We start from the raw sequence: 20,400 nt of genomic DNA on the forward strand, positions 1-20,400 counted from the left end.
TAAACGTGGCTCGGATCTGGTGTTGTCGTGGCTGTGGCGTAGACCAGCAGTGCCTGGGAACTTTTATGTGGCACAGGTGAACCCTTAAAAAAGAAAAAGAAAAAAAGAAAAAAAAATTGTCCGTAAGAATCAAGAAATTAATACATATTTATCTATCTCAACCTTTTAAAAAGTTTTAAAATGTAAACTTTTGCTGTGTATGTTTCCTAGAGGAATTTTATAATTTATGATTATTTTAAAAACACAGGCCAAAATAGATGAGAAAATATTGGAGGAAAACCAACAATTTAATGGTAATTGGAAGGAAGGTAATTAAGAGTGTTATTATGCAGATATTGCAATAAAAACAATATTTGCTTTGGTGACTCATAATAAGAGCAGGCATTTGAACTGAAACCAGTGAAATGTTATGTGATGGGAAAACAATTGATCTTGGTTTTTATGTGCACATTCTCATTGCCTAAAGTTTCTTCTGGTTAAATAAAGTTCTTTATACCTTTTAAATAGTTTGTGCTGCATCTTGGCAAATTAATAGTTTAAAATAATTATTCACAAATGTAATGGGGCTCTACCAAATAGTTCTATGCAATTTTGGCTGTAATAATTAACAGAAAATACAACAATATATTTGATAAAAAATATGTAAGAATCATAAGTAAATCTTCTGATATCGTTGGGCTATGTTAGACTTTTTATAAACTGATTTATAAACTTTTTCCCTATGGCTTTGTTTGAAGAATTCTGTTTGGTTTTATTCTGTTTAATTCAACTTCATTTTTTTTTGCAAGTCACCACATGTTAAAAATACTAACATTTCTGTTATGGGAATTTCCACTGTAGTGCAGTGGGTTAAGAAACTGCATTGGCTTCAGTCGCTGCAGGGGCTCAGTGGAGGCTCAGGTTCATTCCCTGGCCCAGTGCAGTGGGTTAAGGATCTGGCGCTGCCCCAGCTGTGGTGTAGGTTACAGCTGTGGCTTGGATTCAGTCCCTGGCCCCGGAACGTCCATATGCCGCAGGTTCAGGCATAAAAAGGAAAATACAAAGAAGAAGAAGTAATAGAATTTTGTGGTTATACAGGGATTTAATAATCATGATGTGGGAACTACATGGAGGGTGGATTGGCTTAAAGACTAAAAACTAGATCTTCTTCCTCTAACAACTCGTTGTATAGATCCCAACCTTTAACTATGGTTTATTAAATATTTTAGAAAATCTGTATCATGAAATTGCTATGGAAGGCCAGATAACATCCTAAAGGATCAAAGTAATACATCAAGTGACGATCTGAGAAAAGACACATTGCTTTTGCCTTCTACTCTGTGTGTGTGTGAGAGCGAGAAAGAGAGAGTGCAATAAAAATTTTGGTGATTTCCTATAATTAGCAACTAATAATTTATCAGAACTAACTTTTAGACTGATAGTTTTTCTTTATTAAAAGAAAACAACATTATTCACTTAAAGGTTGATTATGCTCTCAGATTGCTGCCCATAGCTGAGTTGCCCCAAAGACTGAGATGTGACATAGGATAGTTGAACCTCATCAGCCTGTTCACTTCCTGAGGGAACAGACCGAAGAAATTGTTCTAGAAACTGGTTAAGTCTCATGGACCACATTTCTGTCGTCGAAGGCAAAGGAAAAGTTTGGTCGTTTTCCTAAGCGATTGAAGCAGAGTGATTGGGGATCAGAGGAAAGAGGACATGAGAGAGAAGAGCCGAGTGCTGAGAAGAGGTGAGGTTCTCGAATGATGGATGCTGCCGTTCCTGGTCCTTTAGCTTTGGAAGCTTGGCTCTAAGGTGGCATCTGGGCAGCCTGTTAAATTTCCTTTTAGAGTCTAGGTCCTCTGTGGTTTGCATCAAATTCCACAGCCTTCAGGAAAGCCCATTCATTCCGAGGTTTCAACCCATCTATTCAGTGTGCGCCATGATCCAAACTCATTCATTCTAGATTCATGACTGGGAGAGGTTTAGTCAATATTTGCTCAGTATCCTGTCAGTTATACAGTGAGGGCTAGCCATCAGAAAATCTTTAAGCCAAGCAGTTTATCTTAGGCAATTCTCACAGCACTTCTTACTGTCTCTCTGTTTATTAACGGAAGTGTGGACACCATCTGACCTGATCTGTTATTGATTGTGGATGAATGCCCCTTGCCTAACTCAGTGCCAGGTACATGGAAGGAGCTTGATGCATATTTGTTGAAGGAGTGAAAGAATGAACATGACGCACACACACACCCCCTTCTCACCCTCGTCCCTCTCTGTGCCTGAGAGCCAGCAGCAAGGCAGTGTCCTCTTTGGGAGGCATGCTTTGGGGTGTGGCTCAAACAAGTCTTTAAAAGGAAGATCATCTTGGGCCCATTGTCTCAGGACCACAAGTCTGTGGTGGCAGCTCTTTGCACAAGCAACTGAATCCACATTCATCTAACTTTTTTTTTCTTTTTGGGGCCACACCTGCGGCGTATGGAATTTCCTAGGCTAGAAGTTACAGCCACCAGCAACACCAGATCTGAGCCACATCTGTGACCTATACTGCAGCTCACAGTAACACCAGATCCTTTATCACACTGAGAAGGACCAGGGATCGAGTCGAATCCTCACGGATACTAGTGGTGTCTGTAACCGCTGAGCCACAACAGGAACTCCCTATCTAATTGTTAATAGATGAAAATGTATTACTATATTTTCCCCTCCGGTTTGTCCTGTGATTTAATTCAAAATGGTATTGAGATGCCACTCAGAGCTAGTTGCCTCTCCACTGAGTTCAGTGAATGGTTATTATTCTTCTGCCCGACTGTCTTTACCACCTAAGTTGGGAGCTTTTTAAGGAGACAATATTTATTTTGAAGTTATGTTTTAGTCATCTATGTAAAGTTTTAAAACTGCTTTTAGTCTATCAGAAAATAATCTTAAGAAAAAACTTTCTGGGAGTTACCATTAGGTCTCATCGAGTTAAAAACCTGACATAGTGTCTGTGAGGACGCAGGTTCAATCCCTGGCCTTGCTTAGTGGGTTAAGGATCTGGCAATGCTGTGTGCTGTGGCATAGATTGTAGCTTGAATCCTGCATTGCTGTGGCTGTGGCTTAGACCAGCAGCTGCAGCTCGGACTAGACTCTTCACCTTGGAACTTCCACATGCTCCAAGTGCAGCCCTAAAAAGAGAGAGAAAGAAAGAAAGAGAGAGAGAAAGACAGACAGAAAGAAGAAAGAAAGAAAGAAAGAAAGAAAGAAAGAAAGAAAGAGGAAAAGAAAGAAAGAAAGGAAGGAAGGAAGAAAAAGAAAGAAGAAAAGAAAGAAAGAAGAAAAGAAAGAAAGAAGAAAAGAAAGAAAAAGAAAGAAAGAAAGAAAGAAAGGAAGGAAGGAAGAAAAAGAAAGAAAGAAGAAAAGAAAGAAAAAGAAAGAGAGAGAGAAAGAAAGAAAGAAAGAAAGAAAGAAAGAAAGAAAGAAAGAAAGAAAGAAAGAAAGGAAGGAAGGAAGGAAGGAAGAAAGAAAGAAAACGAACGAACGCGGATGGAAGGAAAGATGGAGGGAAGGAAAGAAAGATGGAAGGAAGGAAGAAAAGAAAGAAAATAACATAGAAGAGAACCTTGATTTTGGAGAGGCGTAGTTTTCTTAAATGGAACACAAAGGAAAACATTAATGATGTGGATGTCATTGAAATTAAGAACTACTGTTCATTTGAAGATACCATTTGAGAGTGAAGAAAAATATTTCCAATTAATATATTTGACCAAATACTTATATCCAGATTATATAAAGCATGCCTGTAAATCTATAAGAAAAAGAAAAACAACCCAAATTTCTAGAAAATGGACAAAATGCTTGAGTGAGCATTTCACAAAATAGAGCCCAGTGACAAATAAACATACACATTTCTCAACTGCATTACTCATCAGGGAAATAACAAATTAAAACTATGATGTGATACTATGTATACCCGCCTGAATGATGAGTAGTTTTTAAACCAAGAGTTCTGAGTGAGGGGCATGCATATGAAGCCACCGGAACTCTCATGCACGTCAGGGCGGGGGGGGGGGGGATGTATAAATTGGTTTACTACTTTGGAAAACTGTTAGACCATACCTCCAAAAGCTAGCTGTATGTATAATCTATGTCCAGCAGTTCCACTCCTAGGAATATACCCAATGGAAATGTGTGCACATGCACCAAAAGGACGTCCAGAATGTTCACAGCAGCACTATTCCAAAAGTTTAAAAGCTGGAAATAACTCAAAGATTCATTAATGATAAAATAACTAAATAAATTGTAATTTTTTAGCATAATAAATTAATGAAAATAAAACAGAGCTACGTATCACAATATCAGTGAATCTCGCAAATGCAGTGCCAAGTAAAATGAGCCCAAACAACAACAACAACAGCACATACTGTATTACTTATTTACATTAATTTCAAAAAACTAATTGTGATAGCGGCAGTCAGAATAGTGGTTACTTTTGGCTGATAATGACTGAGATGGGCCATGAGAGAGACTCCAAGAGTCTGGTAATGTTCTGGGTTTTTAATCTGATGGTTACATGGCTGTTTTCACTTTGTAAAAATCCATCCAGCTGTACACTCATAATTTGTACCCTTTCTGTATGTACTTGTAGACCCTAAATGTCCAGGTGAGAATATGACACAAATTTCTGAAAAACCTCCAGGTGAAAAGTTTATAAAACTAATTAACCTATGTTAGAGTGATCCAGAAGGCATATGTTAATGGCCACAACTTTTATTAACAGAATAAAGACCACAAAAATGAGTCCGAAATCTCTTCATTGATAAACACACACCATTAGACTGCTGATGCATCAGGTTGCCTGAAATGGTCAACTCTGACCTATGTGGCTACAGTTCCACCCATTAGGCCTGAGAGAAGAAGAGACCCCCTCTTGGCTGGGATAACTCCTGTTTACCTGAGACCAGAGGATCCCAATGACCCCATTTCGTGTAATCCCAAAGAAGGTTTGTGCAGACATAGAGACTAAGAGAAGCTGGGCCACGAGAAGGATGAGCTACAACCACTCTGGCCCCTAATATGTTTCCCTGCATCTTTCCTTCCCTGGCAATCAGTGCGCATTATCTTAAGTAACCCCAGGATGTCATTATTTTCTGAAATCTTAAGGAGGCTCACTAAAACAGAAAGTGATTAGAGTTGGAAGAAGGAAGATTCTGAGTCAGATTCTGTAAAGGATAAACCTGGAAATCTGTCATTTTCACCAGCCTCCCTAATACTTATGGCGCTGATCAACTTTCCTTCTCTACTCTGAAGGACTTCCATTCCTCTGCAAGTCAGGGACTTCTAATACCGGCTTTATATTCTCCATTTCTTCACTGTTGAATATAGCCCTCCAATAAATACTCTTGACCATTCATCTTTGCCAACTCTGATTATTCTCAGATTCTTTTCTTTTCTTTCTTTCTTTCTTTTTTTTTTTGTCTTTTTAGGGCCACACCCATGGCATATGGAGGTTCCCAGGATAGGGGTCGAGTTGGAGTTGTAGTTGCCAGCCTACACCACAGCTACTGCAATGTGGGATCCAAGCCACGTCTGCGACCTACACCACAGCTCACGGCAACACCAGATCCTTAACCCACTGAGCAAGGCCAGGGATTGAACCCACATCCTCATGGATGCTATTCGGGTTCATTATACTGCTGAGCCAGTATAATGATAAGTGATAAACCTGTGTGAAAGGCAAGACAAATTGTTTATTAAATGTTTAAAATATGCATTATTTCCAAACTGCTCTCTTTAAAAATTGAACCAATTTATAGACATGCAAGGATTTAGTAAGCGGTCTCTCTTCACTATATCTTCACCAACATTAACACTTTAAATATTTGTTTATTTGGTACCTTACATGGCCTGCCATTTTTTTGTTGAATTTCTCTTTCTCTGTTTAAGGGTAGATCAAACACTAAGAAATGTTGATCTTGTTTAAGGAAATGATTGAAGCATTATCATATGATATTCTTACAAGGAATATTTCAGTCAGAATTGAGAAATCAACAATAATAGAGCAGAAGGAGGGACTCATATTTGCATGACACCTATTGTTTCAGGAAAACAATTTTAAATATTTGCTTAGTCTTTATGCCTGGACAATTACCTCTAGCATCTCTTAGACGGGGTTGCAACGAGTCTTTTAAAAATTTCACCAGAGGCTCTTTCCTGGTTTGCTTAAGTTGTGGTGGATGTTTATAAACTCACTTTAGAGGGAAAAGTTAATTCATGCTATTTTCTATGTCCCCATCATTTCAGGGTTCTGCAATTTATCTGAGATCTCAGAGACTAGCAGAAATACAAGAAAATACTCCCCCAAATTGCCAGATGCAATTTCCTTGTCCAAGGAAGCCTCTCTTGCTAAGATCATTTGCCTTCGCATTTTGGACAGAGAGGATACAGGCAGCTATTTCGCCCCAGAAGTTAATTTAAAAAAAAAAAAAAAAAGCCTAAAGAAGAGTTGGGAGTTACCTAAATAACTAACCTATTGAATGGACTCCTAATGGAAAAGCCCACAAACCCACTTCTTAGAGTCATTTTCCCCGGGACTGGCTGGCCACTGCATTAAGCTTTGTGGGAAGGGTCCAAGGCATTTGAGGCCTTAAGAGTCTATTTGATGGTGAGAAGGGGGCTCCGGTGTGCTGGTAAACGGAGAGGAGGGGCAGCTGCTTCTCTGACCATCTACTGCACAGCTCTGCAGGTGAATGTGTCTCCTGGCCTGATTCCATGCTTGAAACCCCCAAAGGGTCTTGGACCTGGGAGGTTAAGTGGAGGAAGTGTCGGGGGCAGGGAGCAAGTCCCAGAAAACGGGGCTCAGGGCTTCTTCCGCTCTGCTTTCCTGGAGGAAATTGCTACTCATGCCTGAACTCTGCTCTTACAGCCTTGCCCACAGCATGACCTCAGTGTGGAAGGCTAGAACACTGCGTAGGTATATGGAGGGCAACCCAGAAAGTTCTGTCCCCAGCTCCATGAGCAGCTGTGATCCCACTAAAGTCTTGGAGAATAAGGTCACTTCACAGGTAGCATTTTTTAAATCAAAACTGTCTTAGTTGTATCTTCACACGTACAACAGCCAGGTTCTCTACCATCATGGAGAGGTTCGCTGGCTGCATATGCAGAGTTGCCCCTATGCCTTGAGGGGTTTGCAGCTACCTTCAGGGTGTGGTTTGAAGCCTGCAAGGCCCTCCAGTCCCAATTCCAGAAATACCCTAGTAGAGTAATTTCTTCTAGTGGAGGTGTTGGCTCCAGAGAATCTTCTCGAGGTGTTCATGTGCTGGTCAGAAGGAGGAGGTGGTACCTGGACCCATCACCATTAATGATGGTGGTACATGTACCCTTCCCCTTTGACACCATCAGTATCTCTGCTCAGCTAGCTGCCACCGGGCCTGAGGAGGGACCCTGTAGGCGTACTGGGCACCTAGCGCCACCCGTGGGAAAGCTTGGTAGGACAACCATCTCCCTGATGATTTTCTTTGGGCCAATTCTAGACACCGGTTTCATAGGAAGAGGTAGACTCTGTCCTTCATGTTTAGTCCAAGCGAATTATCTCGAAGCCTTTAAAATCTGCTCCAGTCTTGAGCACAGCAGGGCTGTGTCCTTGGCTGGTCCATAGGATTCAGGGATGCTTCTGTTCTTCCTACTTGGTGTTCCCACCGCCATCCACCGGAGACCCAGAGCTCACTGTAAAGCACACTGGGCTCAGACCCTGTAGGCACCTTGATCTCATCACTGACCTGGGAATAGGGTGCTTCCCTGTGCCCCATTTCCAACTGCTGTCAAACAAACTGGATACCTGCCAACCCAGTTCCGGCTCTTGGCGGCAAAGGGAGACAGGCTGCAGGATGGAAGACCAAGACACTTGGGGCCAGAACGCTCAGGTCCATTTGGGCACCTCGTTTGCCCTGGGCACAGCCATTAGCAGACAGGAACCGTGGGACTAAATTCAGAACTATTGCTGAATGCAGCTAAGGACATCCAATTCTGCAGTCCACCCACTTTTCATTCTTTCTATTCTTAGTCCCAGGTTGCCTTTCTCCGGCAGTCAGCAAGCCTCTGAGTAACTACTGTCTCCCTTTCGAGCCAACATCCTTACAGAGGAATGGGTACTAGCTGAAAAATGATGAAGTTCAAAACGAAACATTTAAAAGCCAGCTAAAATATTTTAATTTAATTTAATTTAATTTTTTTTATTTTTTGCTTTTTAGGACCACACCTGTGGCATATGGAGGTTCCCAGGCTAGGGGTCCAATTGGAGCTGTAGCCGCCAGCCTACGCCAGAGCCACAGCAACGCCGGATCCTTAACCCACTGAGCGAGGCCAGGGATCGAACCCGCAACCTCATGGTTCCTAGTCAGATTTGTTTCTGCTGCACCATGATGGGAACTCCTAAAATATTTTAAAATCAATAAATTAAGTCAGCTATAACAGTCTTTTGTTATGTAGTTTAGCTTGATGACACATCAACATTGATTTCCAAAACTAACTCAGGACAGACTCCACTAAACCAGTGGATTTAAGCATTTTCCATTTCAAGTTTGGTTTTGTTTTCATTTTGCCGATGCATCAGCCAGAGCCGAAATACAGAAGCTTGCTAATGCTGCAGGCAGATCAAAAATACTCCATATTCATTTGTTCAAAAAATTATGTCTTGAACGGCTATTGTAGATTATGGGCTTAGTGGGGTCAAGGACCAACCTGCCTTGGTGCTGGCCAGGAGGAGGAGGAGGGATATGGGTTCACACGTGGCACACTGTCCAGCCTTTAGGGAAGCTCCATGAGTCATTTCCGAAGAGACAAGAGGGCAGCGGGCTCTGCGATAGATGCGGAGATAGACGTTCTCAGGAGCATTAGCATCTGCCAGCAGAGAGGCGGGCTTTGAGCTCATTTTCCAGGCTTTCCTTGGGAAACTGAGAAAACAGTAACCAAATCACAAAGATCAGACGATATGTATGCCATGTCTGCTTCTGCCACCAACCAGTATTGCCTTCTGACCCCGGGGACAGGGTCCGGTTGTCTTTTAAAAATTAGAGCGCCAGCTAATTTTCAACTTTTCTCACTGCATAAAATGAGTCCAGTTGGACCCCAATACATTTAGTGACTTTGCTGCTTCCTGTAGCATTTGGACAGATTTGCAGGATTTTGGTCAGTGGATGAAAGGCTGGATTGCAAGCAGAGGCACGTGTGTCTCTTGGCCGGGCAATTTAGGGACGAGGTGCTGCGTTCCCAGGGAAGCCACCGGCAGGAAGGAGTTATGTAAGCATTTACAGAAATGTCCAAGAGGAGAGAGGTTTTCTGTCTTTCTGCAGCTCTGCTTTGCCGGGCGGCCGTAGGCTGGCTGTCCCTGCAGTGAGCACACGGGACAAGTACTCAACTGTGCAGCCTCAACTGCAGTTGCATCGGGGAGGATTGTCCAGAGCATCTCTTGCTGGAGTCAGCCCAGGGCTGTTCTGATGGGGGGATGCGCTTCCCCACCCACACCTTGTCCTCAGCAACTTCCCTTTGCTGCTGCCCCACAGAGCAGGGAGTCTTAGAAATAGCAAACACCAGTGAAGAAGGGTGGCAGACCAGGCTGTCCCGAGGCCCATACTTTCACTCCCATTAGTGTCAAATCACACCAACCTAATTTAAAATAAAAAGCTTAGAGTTTGCCATTCTTGTACCTCTGCCCAGCAAATGCCCCCGTTAAGCTATATGCAAAGCATATTCCAGAGTAGATGGCACGGTGCTTGTGAGGAATTCAGCCCCTACATTTTAAGTCAAATGCTGTCTGTGTCTCATCATCCAATGCCTATCTCATCACTTCCAAAATTGAATTTTGCCCCAGCTTGCCAAACGAGCCCATGACTTACAGCATCAGGGAGTCCTGAAATTTCCTGGTTACTAAAGAGGGTACATTAAAAAAACAGAACCAATCAGGAGGATGTCTGGATTTGATTCCTGGCATGGCTTTTAACATCTCAGTCTCCCCCGTGGTAAAGTCAGGACCAAAGTCTCTCCAAAGCCTGAGCAGAAACCTGCCACAGATGCAGCTACTGCTGTTGCAGTGTCATTCCAGCAAAGCATCCAGACCAAAAAGGGCACCGGATTTTCATTTGGACAACAGTTAGGTTGAGCAGTGCCTTCATTCAGAGCCACCTCCCGGGTTCTGCTATAGAATTACAATGTGACAGCTGCAGAAATATCAAAAAGAGCCAAAGAATTAAATAAAGCAAAAGATACATATACATCCGCACCACAGTGCAGTTAGCCTGTGGCAGTGCAGAAAAGAAACTAGAAAAGAAAACTTCAAATTCGAACTAAGCATTGCACGTCCAGGTTAAATGGGAAAGGAAGGGTTGGTGAAGTCACTGCTGAAAAGCCTTCTATCTTGAAAGAAATGAGCCTAGTTTCAGTATCCCACGTCACCAGCACTTAAGAGCATGTCATACAGAGTTCTCTGTACCACATCCTCTACTGATTTTTAAGAAAAAAGAGAACAGCCACAGCACTGATCTGAATAGCCATCATCACAAGCAACGTGCAATGGGAATCAGAAAGCATGGGTTCGAATCTCTGTCCCGCCATGCTGTGGGGTCCGTCCACGCTGCCAACTTCTGTCAAAGGGCTCCACGGTGTGTGTGTGTAAATACCTTTGCAGAAACAGCTCTGTGGGCCTCTCCCTTTACTTCTCTTTACCCATCCTAAGACTTTGACACTGAAAACAGTTGTCTAGACCTCCCTAGTCTTTGTTCCTTTGGTCGGCTGTTTCACAAAATTTTGTTTTATGTGTAGCCGACTTAACATGTGTCCACCAAATTGGGCCAGAGAGGAAGGGAAGAAGAGAGAAAGCAGGACGGAGCCGGGAGAGAGACAGAGCGAGACAGTCCCTCTCTGTTTCCTGCAAAATCAACTTTCTCTTTTACAGGCAGGCTGCCTACGTTTATGTGACTCAGTGTCGTGGACTCTCCAAAGACTAGAAATAAAAACTGAAATTCTTGCACTGGTGGAAACTATTTCAAAAAATAATTTCTACTTCTTCTAGGGTCAGTGGCCACCAGGGAGAAACCAGGGTCCACTGTGAAAAGTCTTGGGGCTGAAGCACCTGAAGATCCCAAGCAGTGTATGGTCTGTGTGCCTCCAGGAGCTTGTGAGGAATCTTGTGAATATTTGTGCACAGAGAATTCCCTTGCACTGTCAAGTTCAAGGGCAGGCCAACAGGGATTGTAGTTTGAGACGTGAAAGCCACTACTTGAATATTATTTTGATGATTATATCGGTGTTCAGCGGGAGGACAAAGGCATTGGGCTCTAATTCTAATTTTATAACACTTATAAGGTGGCTCACAACTTTGTGGGTCATCAAGATAATTCATCTTTTAACTCAAGAGTTATTTGTAAAGGCTTAGTTAGGGGAAGCCACCTTCCCGTAACAATATGGAAGTCATTGCCCTGGATCACAATGCCTGATCTGTTTCCTTGGTTGGACAGGATGAAAAATCAGAAACTAAATGCTATTAATATGTATGTCGATGATTTTTTATGCTATTTGAATACGGGACTTTATAGGTTGGAAATAATACATATGCTACTTATTTTATACATGGCCCTATAAAATGAGCCAGTCAGCACACTTGGTAAAAATGCATAACATGAAACAGGAAGACCTCTGGGATATGGAGCCGAAGTAGAAACAGATCCTCCCTTTTATATTCAATGCAAAAATATTTTATTTGTACCAACAAAGCATTACTCTAAGATGTTTTCGGAGCTGTCGCATATTTGAGATAAATTTCACATTTTGTCCCAACCTCGCATTTTCCCTGAAGGTGGGATAATTGAAGAAAAAATGTCCAGGAAAACACTGTACGTATTCAGAATACCTCTGAAATGAGTTGGCATGTCCCCTGTATTCTCCTTGATCTGTATTTCTTTTCTTTGCCTGGTCTTACAAATTGGTATTCTGAAATTTTCACAGTAGGAAAAGTTGCAGGTACGAAGAGTGTCGTGAAAAGAGAACCCAGACACTGAAAGAAAGCTGCTGAGAAGGTTCCTGATGAGACAAGACTAGAAGTGCTGTCTTCTGTCTGTGTGAGCACTCTTCACCCTCTCCTCTGGCTCTCCTTTATTTTTTTATTTTTCATTTTTTTTTCTTTTTGGCCACACCCCAGCCTGTAGAAGTTCCCGGGCCAAGGACTGAACCCGTGCCACAGGAGTGACAACGCTGCATCCTTAACCTGCTGCTCCTCTGGTTCTCCTCTTGTGGGTTCTCCATGCAGCTGCTAATTTCCATCCCAGGCCACCTGTGAAAGATGCTTGCTCGTTTCAAGCATGACAGCTGCCTCAGTCCCCACCCTTCAGGCTCTGGGCAGGACCGCATCAGGGGCCAATGTCACAGACCATCTGCCGATACTGGCACATCCCGGCCGTGGCGTCTTCCTTGTCTCTCCCAGAAGGATGAGTTCTCGTGTGACAATGCACTCAGGACAGCGCTAACCTCCCAACTCTGTCACTCTGCTTTGTTTCTTGCCATAGAACTAGCTGTCCTTAGTACACCTGGAATCACAATCCTGGTGTGTAGGGACGGCTATAAGAAATGACAGCCAGCAGCTTTGTTCACCCCAGGCAGCTATGGTTTGGGTTTGCAGGTATGTTTGCTACAGGGGCTGTGGCAGTAGCTTCTCAAGTGTGTTCCGTTGTCTTTCCCAAGCGTTCTGTGTGTCGGAACCCAAAAGCCAAGGGACAGATGTTAGCTCAGGGGCTCGTTTGACATCAGGGTTGTTTGTTTGCTTGTTGCTGCTGTTGCCGTTCCCTAAAACTCACAAGTAGAATTTCATTTTGTTAGTGGGATGTTGATATGTTCTTTAAGTGTGTTTTAATTTCACTGAGTTTTCTCAGACTTTATAGTAGTGTTATTTTTATATTTTATTTTATTTTAATTTTTACTTTTTACAGCTGCACCTGTGGCATATGGAGGTTCCTGGGCTAGGAGTTGAATCAGAGCTGCAGCCGCCTGCCTACGCCACAGCCATCACAATTCGGGATCCGAGCCACATCTGAGACTGACATCACAGCTCACAGCAACCCCAGATCCTTAACCCACTGAGGGAGGCCAGGAATCGAACCGAGTCCTCATGGATACTAGTCGGGTTCTTAACCTGCTGAGCCACAATAGGGACTTCAGTAATATCATTCTTAAACAAAAGAAAGAACAGTTTTTAGAATGGCTTTTAGTAGGCCTAATTTCTGAATCGTTAATGAATCTTCTTGTTATTGATCCGCTGACTTATTGTTAATATAAACTCTGGCTGTTACGTGCACATGTGCACAGACACCTACACCATTTGGGAAGAGGGCCACGTTCATTCCTTCAAGATCGTACCTTGTACCTCCAAATCATTCCCTGATTCCTGGAAAGAAATGCATATACCCCTTGGCAGATTTGAGGTTGAGAGTCTGATGTCATTTCCTACCCATTGATGGCCTGTAAATGCCGAAGAAAACTAGTAACACAGTTAAAAATTACATCATTGTCATTTTGTTTTTTTGTTTTGTTTCGTTTTGTTTTGTTTTTACTCTGAAGCATCCTGACTTTGAGACATAGTCTTTTGGGGCAGGGAGCAAATACACAAAGCAGTCTTCTCCTCCAATCTGCGTAGACTTCGGATGCAATTGATAAGCCACTTACATTCCATGCAAAAATGCTTGACAAAGAATGTATCTAAATGTGGCCCTTTCGCTTTAATGCCCTCTGAATGTTTTTATATCACTTTGAAAGACTTGCCAAAATAATGAATCTCTGCCGTTCTGGCATTTTTCACTTACGGAGCCGAAACTGGGAAACGTGTTTATAGAGTGTATGACTCTTAAAGGGTTAAGGCCAAAAACGTCTGAAGAAAATCAGCTTAAATATGTTGTACAACAAAACATGTTATTGCGGGCATTGGAGTCAGGCTATGATAATGAATTTCAGACCCGAATATTTTCTTTGATTGTCACAAAAATATGTGAGGAGCCAAGGGTTTGCTTTCAGTGTTCCGCATGGGGTTTGGTTGCATTTCATTACCAGAGGCTAATTGTATGAAAACTGTTTTCACATCCAGAAATCCTGAATTATTAAGGGCAGAGGGAGCCTCCTGGGAACGCAGGCACCCTCTGTGGTTGATTATTTAAAAGCGAGGATTACTAGTGGCCAGTGGTATTTCAACGCTTTCTAAAGAGTGGCTCAGAAATGAACGCTGATCCCTCTTTAGTTAAAGCCCTGCCCATGGACTGCTTGCTTCTAAGGACCTCAGAGCCCTTTCCAAGAGGAGATGGAAATTTCTTTGAAGGTCTATAAGAGTTCTCCATTAGATCGTTAAGTATGTCAATAACGTTGAATAATCAAACCAAAAGAAAATATCCTATGAATCTGCTCCTTCCAGAGTGTTCATTTATTGCCGGCGTTCATTGCCACAAGCCTGAGACATTGCTTATAACTTTTTGAAAAATCGGTGGTGATGCCAGGCCTTGGTTAAATACTACACGGTACATGAAGGCGACGAACCTAAGAGAAAGATGGGCGTATTGCCTGATAAAGGATTACAGTGGAAGTGAAAGGCTGACCTACAGTCAGAAAATGTTAATCATTTTTACACCAAAGTGAGTGTAACGTTTCTATAGGGAAATTACTTCAATCTGGTCAGTGCAAGGAGCAGTTTGTATAATCGGATTGCAAATAAGGTTTGATCACATTCCAGCTTAATCTACTCTCTGAGCACCATTTACGGCACTAAATCAAACCCAGGGAAGCTGCCGGCGCGGTTTTACAATCATTACACCCAAGGGGCAGGGACTCGGTAATAAACAGCAAATAAATTGAAGCACTGACTTGCCTGCTACAGGGCATTTCTAATTATCCTCTAGTTTAGCTGGAAATTGTCATGCTCTCATCACAGCCTATTTTAACTGCTACTGAATAAGAGTGATACTCTAAGGTGGAATTAATTGAGAATACGAGGAAACGCAGCTTGTCCCTCCATCTCTCCCCTTCCATCTCTGCCCCCCAAGCCCACCCCACAACCTTGTCAACTTAAGGAAGGCATTTAAGAAGACCTGAGCAAACTAATTATTCTGTCTTCCTCAGTCTCCCTCCCCTTTGAGAGCATCAGAAACGCAATGTGACAACAGCATGCCTCGTTTACCTCAATTACAGCCCAAAGAACCACCAGAATGGATAGCACTAATAAAGATAACTTGAAAATCCTACCAAATGAGCTGGGAAAATCATGATGGCCGGTTCCATGCCTGAGCTGACAGGCAAATAGAGTTCCCAATCTGTGGCATCACGTGGTAGAACCTGAGCGAGTCAGAAAAAGTAACTTGGCCAGCGGGGCCCCACGGTGGCCTCTGATATACGCACCACTGCCTCCACCACTGATGCACCTGCCTGTCCTGGAAGCAAAGAATCTCTGGTCCCAGGGATCTTCTCAAGATGAACACGCTCAAGATCAGGTTTTGAACATCAGAGAAATATTTGCTTGGGTATATCCTGTTGGGAAGTGAAGACTGGAAAGGGCTCATGTCCTGTAATTCGTTTGAAATGTGAGGCATTGAAACCATCCTTTATGCAAAATGACCAGGCAGGTTAAGATGTTAAGGTATAAGATGATCATGTCTCCTTCAAGTTCAGAGACTGTGACTCTAAGGCAAATGCTCAGGGATATGAATGTTTGTGGTGCTCAGGCAGACATAGTATGAAGGCAGTTTTCCTAAATGGGAAGTGGCTTGATTATTCTAACTGAGCTTTTTAAAGTGAGGTGAGCAAAGAGGATATGACCTCTCTGGGAAAGCAGAAGGTTCTAAGCTACCCGGGTCTGATCCCAGCTTCCGCTCTCCCACCAACCTCCGCCTGCCTTCCTACCTTTGGAGGGAAACTTTTAAAATGACTTTATTGGCTCCCTTGGGGATCTCAGGGTGAAGGATAAATAACATCCTGTATTTGTGAAGCTCTGACTTCACTCCATATCAGACAGTTCACGATTCCACCCGGCCCACGCTTCCCGCCCTGGCTGGTAATTGCAGAGCCAGATTTCGGAGGGAGGGGCAGAATTTCTCTCTATATATTCAAATCAGCATAACTTGGGGACAGGAAGAGTGTTTCTTCCACCACTTACTCAAAGCAAGGCAGGCTCTTCCGCAGCAGTCACCTTGCATTACAACAGCGGTCGTCTGCTGATGGATGTCAGAATGGCTTTCATTACTGGTGCATATTTTCCAAAATGTGAAAAATACAAAGTAGGTAGGTATTTTGTGATCTGGTGCTTTTTTTTTTTTTTTTTTTTTTTTTTTTTGGCTTTTTAGGGCCGTACCCACAGCATATGGAGGTTCCCAGGCTAGGGGTCAAATCAGAGCTACAGCTGCTAGCCTTCACCACAGCCACAGTAACGCAACATCCAAGCTGAGTCTGTGACCTACACCGCAGCTCATGGCAACTCCAGATCCTTAGCCCACTGGGCGAGACCAGGGATCGAACCCACATGATCATGGATACTAGTCAGGTTCATTACCAGTGAGCCACCCTGGGAGCTCCTGTGATCTGGTACTTTTAACTACAAAGAATTTCTTGGTGGTGTATTCATGTTCTCCCTGCAGATGGCAGGAAAGCAATGGCCCTGCAGCTTCTCTCTTCAAAGGCTCAGAGGATCAACCGTGACTCCCAAGCTCTTTCCTCCCAGATGTCCCCCTCCTGCCCTTGAAGTGGGAGGTGAGCTCACTACGGAAGTGTTGTCACGCAACAGGGGACTGCTATCTCCTCATCTTCTACGGGGCGGGGACAGTCAAATGAGAACCACAGGGCACAAGGGAGCCTTCATTAGAGGGGGGCCTTCACAGGTCCAGCCGTGAGATGCAAGTCCTTGTTCTTAAGGGCTGTCACGGGGGTGCTGGTAACACTAGCAAAGTGTGACATGTGGGGAAATAGAAAGATTCTCCTAGGGGAACCGGGAACCACCATATTTTAAGAAAGGAGGCAGAAATTTAAAGCTCACGGCGGGTGCAGGGTGAGCTGACCTCAATGAAAGCAAGCTGAGATCATCTGGAACTAGAAAAAGATGAAAGAGTATCGTCTCCTCTAAAAAGGGATTTTTTCCTTTAAAAAGATTATCCACAAAATGTCTTTAAATAGACACTTCCATTAAGTACCTTCAGAGGACATGGTTACACAGCCTGGTGCTGCCACTCCACCGTCTGAGTCACCTTGGACAGGTCCTTATCTCTAGCGTCAAGACAGAGGATGCCCACCTCACAGGATTGTTGTGAGCAAGGGAACCAAATAGATACAAATCAAAACCACCGTGAGGAGTTCCCGTCGTGGCTCAGTGGTTAATGAATCCGACTAGGAACCATGAGGTTGTGGGTTCAATCCCCGGCCTTGCTCAGTGGGTTGAAGATTGGCGTTGCCGCGAGCTGTGGTGTAGGTTGCAGGTGAGGCTCAGATCTGGCATTGCTGTCGCTGTGGCACCGGCCGGTGACTGCAGCTCCGATTCGACCCCTGGCCTGGGAACCTCCATATGCCGTGGGAGTGGCCCTAGAAAAGGCAAAAAGACAAAAGCAAACCAACCAACCACTGTGAGATGCCATTTCATGCCCATTAGGATGGCTATCAACAAAAACATGGAAAGGATGTGGAGAAATCTAAACCCCCTGGCACTGCTAATGGGATATAAAATAGTGTCGCTCCTATGGAAGACATTTTGACAGTTCTTCCAAAAATTAAACCTTGAATTCCCACATGATCCAGCAATTCCACGCCTAGGCATATTCCCAAAAGGAGTAAAAGCAGGCACTCAAACAGGTATTCATACACCCGTGTCCACAGCAGCATTATTCCCAGTAGCCAAAGAGAGGCGATGATTCAGGTATCCAAGGAATGGCAAACACCTGCGGTACAAAAGTGCAAGAATGAGATTCTCCTTAAAAAGGAAAGAGACTCCGACTTGTGCTACCACAGAGATGAGCCTTGAAGACGTTACGTTCGTTGATCTAAGCCCAAACACAAGAGGACAAATATGGTAAGACCCCACTTAAATGAGGTATCTGGGGTCATCAGATTCACAGATAGAAAGGGGAAAGGGGGCCGCCAGGGTCTCGGGAGAGAAACGAAGGAGGAGCTGTTGATCAATGGGTACAGAGATTCCGTTTAGAATGACAAATAGGTTTGGAAACAGGGAAGGGTGGTGGTTGCACAGTATTGTGGATACTCTATAGGGAGACTTGATTTACAGTGTTATGCCAGTTTCTGCTGTACAGCAAAGTGACCCAGTGATGCATGTATATACATTCCCTTTCTTATATCTTCTCTCGTTAGGGTCTATCCCAGGAGACTGGATGCAGTTCCCTGGGCTATATATACAACAGGCCCTCACTGCCTGTCCATTCTAAATGTAATAGTTGGCGTCTACTAACCCCAAACTCCCCGTCCATCCCACTTCCTCCCATTGTGAAGAGTCTTAACGCCACTGAATTGTACACCTAAAAATGGTGGAGGGTAAATTTTATGTCAATTTCACCACAGTAAAAAAAATGCCAAAAAAGACAGAACAGACACAAACCCACCTCTGATCCAGGGATTCTGATGTATGTTAGTTGTCCCTGAATAATTGGAACTCTATAAAAGTGGCTTGCCTACATTTTTAAGACCTCCTCTTACATCTACAGCGGTGTCACCTCTGGCAACACATTAGAATCCCCTGGGGGCATTTTTAAAATAGACCGATGCCTGGGCCTTAGCCCAGAGGGTGGCCTGAGCAGCTCCTTTGTTTACTTCTGGGTACTAGACAAGTATGATCACCTTCTGTATGTGCTGTGATGTAAAAATATTGGAAAGTGCAGCTTGAGTAAAGTCTAATCTCTATACAGAGCAAGGAAGGGCCTTTCGCTTCAAGACTGCTGATGCCCCTCTGACAGATATTGAGCGGTAAACCCGGGAATATTTACAGAGCAATGACAAACTGCCGGATACACATATTCCACTGAGTGTTCAATGAGTCCCATTTTACAGATGAAGAAACAGAGGCTCAGAGATACTAAGTGGCCTGTCCACATTACCTGTTATGTGGATTAGTCTGAATTGCTGGTGTCTGGCTCCTTATCCAGTCTTTTTCAGCTTTCTTCTTTCAGCCCCAGCAGTTGTTTCTGGCCCAACCTGAACTTCATAGTGGATTAGAACCAAACCCTGTCACAGCCAGTACCCACCCTCCCCACTTCCGCCTTCCAAGACCTGTGCTGTGTCTTGCATCTGGGTCACAGGCATTTGACCCCTCTCAAACCAAGGCCACCCCACCATGGTGTCCCTTTTTTTTTTTTTTTATAAAATAACTAAAACAGGGCTCCCCAAGATGCTGTGAACTCTGCACCACTGCTTTCCCTGATAAATCCCAGCTGGCTCCCCTTACTGCGAGGCTGTCTAGTGACATGTTAACTTAGCTCCAATATTAATTGTCATTCCTCCCTTGCTGATACCATATATTATTTATGACCATTAATTTAGCTAAGGTTTAGAACATATGCTCCTGGAGCAGACAGTACAACAAGGTGCTTATTAGGTCTCAGGATGGAAGTTTGTCCCGGGGTGGCTTTGTGCAGGATGATCAGCAAGCCTATGCTTTATAACTAACTATACCTACACTATACCTATTACTAACTATACCTACACTACTTAATTAACTATGCCTACACTATAACTAACTATACCTACACTACATAATTAACTATGCCTACACTACATAACTAACTATACGTACATTACATAACTAACTATGCCTACACTACATAATTAACTGTATCCATACTACTTAACTCTACCTATACGACATAACTACGTACACCTAAACTTCATAACTAACTATACCTATACTACATAATTCACTCTACCTATACTACGTAACTAACTATACCTACACTATATAACTATGTCTACACTACGTAACCAACTCCACACTCATCTTCATTTAGCACTGTCCTTTTTCAGGTGTCTATTTTATTGGATTTTGCAGAAACCCAGAATAAAATTTGCAGAGGGGTATATTGTGGCTCTAGGTCAAGGTTAGAGATGACAAATGCATCCAGATGAAACTCCCCCACCGAGTTCTCCCTGGCACAGAGGCGCCTTGGCCGGGGCACTGCTCATTTTTAGGTGCTAAGACACACCTTAAACAGAGTCACAGGGGGAAGGCAAAGTTCCCAGTGGGCTGGTTGTCTAAAGTATTTGATCGAAGCCAGACAAACACAGGGTCTGGGCAGGTCATTGTCCTCTTGGACTGCCCGCTCTGTTCGTTTTCACATCCCCACTTATTCTAAAGTGGTCTTATTTCCTGTCAGATGCTGTCCTAGAAATCCAGAGCTCTCTCTGCTCGATTGCCCAGGTATCAGAGACTACAGTGGC

The 20,400-nt window shown here is 43.4% G+C and overlaps 1 protein-coding gene across 2 annotated transcripts in view; it reads left to right on the top strand.

Moving 5' to 3' along the window:
* Positions 1-20,400, top strand: part of GPR180 (G protein-coupled receptor 180) — a 290,476-nt gene that overhangs the window by 235,391 nt on the left and 34,685 nt on the right. Inside the window, exon 12 of one of the 2 annotated variants that reach the window (XR_014819706.1) lies at positions 11,024-14,392. The exons of the other annotated variant lie outside the window; for it this stretch is intronic. The gene's annotated coding sequence lies outside the window, so the exon portion shown is untranslated. Of the gene's footprint in view, positions 1-11,023; positions 14,393-20,400 lie in introns of those variants that run through there. 2 annotated transcript variants of the gene reach the window in all.

This window comes from Sus scrofa, chromosome 11 (genome assembly GCF_054392235.1).
Source record: "Sus scrofa isolate SSC_HxYL_T2T_F1_AM1 chromosome 11, Sscrofa_HxYL_maternal_Yorkshire_Landrace_v2.0, whole genome shotgun sequence".
NCBI classification, from domain to species: Eukaryota; Metazoa; Chordata; class Mammalia; order Artiodactyla; family Suidae; genus Sus; species Sus scrofa.